The sequence below is a fragment of the Etheostoma cragini genome, chromosome 12, assembly GCF_013103735.1.
Source record: "Etheostoma cragini isolate CJK2018 chromosome 12, CSU_Ecrag_1.0, whole genome shotgun sequence".
NCBI classification, from domain to species: Eukaryota; Metazoa; Chordata; class Actinopteri; order Perciformes; family Percidae; genus Etheostoma; species Etheostoma cragini.
In genome coordinates this window covers 18,008,785-18,014,734 of record NC_048418.1, presented here as the reverse complement: position 1 = coordinate 18,014,734, position 5,950 = coordinate 18,008,785, and the positions used below count along the sequence as shown (strand labels likewise).

General features: G+C 39.5%; 1 protein-coding gene across 1 annotated transcript in view; it reads right to left on the bottom strand.

Annotated features, from left to right (window-relative positions):
• Positions 1 to 5,950, bottom strand: part of LOC117954038 (proteoglycan 4-like) — a 21,580-nt gene that overhangs the window by 755 nt on the left and 14,875 nt on the right. The window lies entirely within an intron of this gene.

Sequence of the window (5,950 nt, the reverse complement as noted above, 5' to 3'; positions counted from 1 at the left end):
AAATAGAAGTTTACCTGCTAAAGTTGTCACTTACTGTCATCAAGACTTCACCAAACCTTTACATAAAACATTTACATACTTAAACTTCTTTTCTTAATTTAAAATAGTAAATCTACTGTGTGAAGTTAAACATACTTTATTGTCACATACACATACATTTGTGTGGGACAATTCTCTGCATTTAACCCATCCCTCAAGGGAGCAGGCCCGGGGACCAATCCAGATCTGAGCCAGTGAGCCTTGATCAGGGGCTGGAGAACCTAATACATGTTTTTTGGTGGTGGGGGAAACCAGAGCATGAAAGAGAAGGAGTATCCCCACGCAAACAAGGGGAGAACATACAAACTCCACACAGAAAGTTCCGAAACTACCTGGATCCAAACCAGAACCTTGCTGCTGTGAGGCCACAGTGCTAAATATACAAAATAAGAGAATTTAATTAGTAATTTGTTATTTGTAGGGCCTATTTGTAGGGGTAATTTTCCCAATGCGGTCAGTACAATAAGCACTGATAAATGACCTCTTACTAACATGTAATATAAGAACAGGTGGCTGCTGATCTACAATTTTAAATGTCTAGGAGTTATGGACCAAGTCAATCGGCTAATAATAAAAGCAAGGACCCAATGGACAATGACATGAGCCAGCAGAAGCTTGTTCTTTCATGGCGCCTACTTGTACTTGTGAGACAATTTATATAATTTACCATTATATTTTGGGATAATCTAATCAGCGGAGTCATGTAGTATGGAACATTTGTAACCATCAGAAATAAATTAGCTTTTTACAATCAGGTAAAAAAACATTCAATTAAATAAATCCAATTCAACTAGCTAGTAAAATAATCAACATCTTTGTAACTGTGTCTCCTAAGTTAAAGACATTTTTTGTATTATGAGATAAGTATGCCATTACTTACTTTACTTTAAATTTAAAGATTTTACATTTGATAATGTTTCACTCGCCATCATAAAGTAGGAACGCCAACAAGAGAGAGAAGAACAGTGGAAACCGATCCATGCCTCTGTGTGGCTGCTGTTTGCAGACTGTGAACTGTCATTATTTTTCTTTGTGTAATAATAATAATAATAAAACAGTCTGACAGTAGATATGTCAAGAATGCAGCCTAGACTTGACGGACTGTGTTTTTTAAGCACCTGTCCTATCTCTCATGCAATCATGCAGGTGCGATCTGTCAATCATAAAGCTAGAGATTAAAATAAAGCTACTGTGATGGTTTGGGTGGTTTCTGTGGTATTTTTGGGTTCTGTCTTGTCTCCTCGTGTTTTTGTCTTAGTTTCCTCCCTGGTTTTGTGTTTTAGTCTGGCTTGTGTCTGTATGTTCTGTTTCCTGTTTTATGTTGATAGTCTTGTGTCCACGTTCCCTTCTACACCGCCTCCGGACTGAGTGTTTGTTGTTTCCTGTGTTTTGTCTTGTCTTTTGCCCTGGACCGTTTTTTTGGATTTGATTTGATCTCGGACGTCTGGTGAATTTATATCATATCTGAATATTCTATTACTGTTAAGCTCACAATGCCTATTTAAATACGCCTAACCATGTGTCCTGTTTCATAGCTACATGTATGACCTTTGTAGCAAAAAAAACATGAAAATCAGTTTTGTATTCAGTGAGATTGATTAATTAAACTCGCTGACAGCTCATTTCACCTGCCAAACACATTACACTGAGCGGAGCGGGTGACCGGTCCAAGATGGCGGCCCCACGTCTCGTCAGCGCCAGTAGGCAGTAGCGGTCGATGCGTTGTCTAATCTTTATATGTCTATGGTATAAACAGTATATACACATCAGGTGGAGGCAGTAACCGCGGATAAGTTTTACCATTTCGCTACTCATATCGTTACCGGCAGACAATCAGCTGATCAGCTATTTTGCTGAGCTAACGCTCACATCGTTATAGGTCCAACTTGTTAAGATCACACATTTAACACTAAAATTGTCTACAGTGGGACGAAAGTTTAACACAAACAACAATATACTTCAACACATGTAACGTTAGCTTAGCACTTATATTCCGTGTGTGGTTAAACTGCTGCTGTTAGCTAGCTAAGGATGGCTTGCTAGCACGTCAAATTACGGTACCGTAAATAAAAATGTATTTAAAAACTGTAAGATTAACCAAATATACAAATACAGGTACATAATATGTTATAAGTATAGCAAAAAGACTCATGTTCAACTTACGTTTGTATTGCTCTGTAATCCTCGCTATCGCGTTTTCGGCCGCCATTAATGAAAGTTTTTCGACGGTTGTTAGCTCCGCCCCTTCCGCTACGTAGCCAAGATGGCGACCGTTGAGTGTGGAAAGTGTCCATCGATACACACTCAATTTTCTGGAAGTTTTGAGTGCACCGTCCGGGTATTAAAGTATACTGCATTTGACCACACTTCGACAATGTGAACGCACTATGTACTCAAAAAGTAAGTATTTAGTACAGAAGTGCGCGATTCGGAACACACTATTGGTGTTTTTATTGACCGTTCTTTAAACTGGGTAAACAGATTAGCTCAGTGGTAAAAACAAGCTTTTTTCAGCTCAGACTTTTTGGGAAGGTCAAGCCTCACCTGCTCTATAGCCAACTGGAAACAGCTGTGCATGCCCTGATCACAAATCGCCTGGACTACTCTAACGCATTGTACTTTGGCCTTGATCATTCTTCAGTTCATCACCCCTGTACTGTCGTCTCTCCAATGGCTGCCTATCATTTTTAGAATCCGTTTTAAGATCTTGTTTGTTTGTTTTTAAATATATGGGCTGACACCATCATATTTATCTGATATGCTGATTTTGCACACTCCAGTCAGAGCAATTAGGTCTGCTTTTAGACTGTCCCAGAACCAGACTGAAAACCAGAGGGGACAGAGCTTTCTCAGTGGCAGGTCCTAAGCTCTGGAACTCTCTTCCTCTCTAGAGCAGCTTCCTCAATGAAGAGTTTTAAATTACTTTTAAAAACTCATCTTTTTGCACTGGCTTTTAACATAAGCTGAGCTGTTACATTTTATTATTGATGTGAGTAAAGATTTTTATCCTTTTGTTTTTTTTAATTGTTTTTGGCATATTTTGTTTTGGAAGTTTTTTTCCAGGTTATTATGCTTTTATCTCATGTTATCTCATCTAAATTTGTACAGCACTGACCTTGTTATATACCAAGAAATTGTCTTTAGGTTTAAGAAATGTGTTAAGAGTAAGCAACAGCTCTACCTACACTATCTTTGGATGCTAAAGGCAAGATAGCTCATCTTGATGAAATACTTAACCTCAGTAAATCCTGACTCCAGAAAAACTCTACCATTCTGGTTTGACAAGGAAGTAGTTCTTCATTTTTTCCCCGTAGTTGTGATTGTGCAGATGTCAAACTGGCAAAGACTACTGAAAGTTCTACTCCAACTTTACTTGGCTTGTGTCAGAAGGCTAATTTTCTCCTGTGGCGTGTTCTGAAGTAGGCCCAGTCATCATAGGAGTGGAACCACTATGCCTCGTCCAGTCAAAAACATATCTAACAAGTTGACTCCACTGAAATAGATCTTGTTCAAAATTGCAGTTGAGGTGGCATACTGAAAATCACAAAAACTCCACGCGGAAATAATGAATTATGGAAGTCTCATCACCAGGGGAATACAGGTGCTTCTGCTGTCCCTGAATGTGGTGGTGGTCTGTTATCTGGAGCCTCAGTAACATTGTCATTAATAATAAAGTCGGTTGTTGCTTCCACTACGGGAGGTATGGTGACATTTGCAACGGGGGGCTGTTCACACTGTTAATAAAAAAACAATAACTTTGTCTGCCAAAATATACTATGATTTCTTTTTGTGATGAATGTTTCCTGTTATACTGACAGACATTGAGTTCCACAACAGCCTGTAGATAATTAATTAAATGTTTTTGCAGCTTTAGTAGAGCAGGGGTTCCCAAAATCTTCAGCCCATGACCCCCAAAGTAACGGTGCAATATGTTTGGAGCACAGCAAGTCCAATCTTGGTTTAATATTGGATACCGCTACTCGGAGATCATCCTCCACATTCAATCAATCTGTATTTATTTTTAAGGTACATCAGTGCCGAGACAGTCTTTTTGCACAAGTAGGTAGTGCCAAACGGCATCAGCACACCCAAAGCGTCTTAGAATTACACGCTGTCTTCAAGGTTCGGTCGCTTGACAGTTCAACCAATGCGTCCTCCAGCTCGGATGTCAGATGATTTGCCCTCGTTTCAAATCAAAAGAGCTGTTCCCCTTTTTATGTATTTGCTTGTTTTTATTTTAAATTCAGCCACTAGTTTTATCTTGTGTTAAAATCATGGCTAACATACGCTATTTCTAATCATTTTTAAATTTGTATTTTATTTCTGAAAATCAACTTGCGACCCCCCCTCTCTGGATCGCGACCCCCCTGTGGGTCCCGACCCCCACTTTGGGAATTACTGTACTAGAGGACAATTACTCGACTAATGTTTCCACAAATGTAGCCACATTGCAGAGCTTTACCCTGACTCAAAGTAGAAAATCTCCAAAGTACAAACATTTAAACACACATTAGGATAAAATGTCAGCATTATTTGAATAACCAACAATTGCACATTACAAGTTTTTCACTGGAGGAATTGGAGCAGGAAGTACAGGGTATGAGGTGGTGTTGTGGGGATTACCCCGTTGAAGCTGCAGGTTGAGCTAGAAAATGAAAAAGATAATGACATTTCATTTGAATGCAGGAAAAACAACAACATTTAAGATAAGCATTTGTTTGATATGTGATGGTGGAATCTGTGTTTTTGTTGGAAAATCCAAATCTGCTGGTGAAGATGTGACACTACTAGTGTCCAGAGTTCTGATGTCGGTCATTGTTGTCCCTGCTATGAGGACAAGAAAACTATAAGCAAGCATGAATTATTGAAATTAATTTAATTTCTTTGAAATGGCTTCAGCAGAAATAATAATGACCAACCTGTAGCTGTGGAGACTGGACACTGAAGTTGTGAGGTCATCTAATTGCGTAGATATAGTACTGCCACTGTCATGGTTGCTGTAGCAGCAGACAATATGGAGTTTGTGCTCACATCTGATCAAGCAGTAGTGTTGCTTCTTGTACTGTGTTCTATTGTTGAAGACACTGCAAATGTACTGCTTGTGCTTGGTGGTGGTGTGTCAGAAGTTGTGGGTGTTCAAGTTGTGCTGATATTTACAAGTACAGATGTGGTACTGCTGTTTGTTGTGCTGGGTTTTGGACTGGGGAAGTTGGGGTGTTATCTGCTGGAGAGACTGGTAAAGTTGCACAGTGGCTAAAGCTGTAATAAAGAATGAAGATCAGCGCTATTCAGAATAAACCTCATCTCAACTCCCAAACTGACTAACTGTGTATATTTACATTTTTTGTGTTCACCCTCACTCACGTTGCACACAGGTTGAAATGTAGTCAGGACAGCAGTTGTCAGTTTGCAAGCGGCCCTTATCACAGTAGCATTGCGTGAAGCAGGAGTTGTTTGTACCAGAGCAACACAGCACAGGTGGACCTGCACAGCCTGAAACACACACAGCACAGCTGTTTACAAGATCCCCACTGTACTCTGTTATTAATAAATAAACTAATTTATTATTGTAATGTCAACTCGTTATTTCAAAATCATGAGATCATTAAACATTTCAACAAACAAACTGTTTTCTAATAAGAATACACATCACATCCGTGAGTTATTTGGTTTTCCCTGGGAGAGTTGTTGTGCTCAGGGGAAGGTTGAAAAGCATCACTCCAAGTCAGAATGGGAGGGGGTGAAAATGTCTGATGCATCTTGGATGGATGCAGCTGAGAAACATGAACGGGATATTGCTGATCATTGAGTACATTTACATACCAATATTCCACTGTTACGAGGGGGAGTGAGGTGAGGACCCAAATGCAACAGACAGCAGGCAGGAACAGATATGCAGGGGTTTTTAATT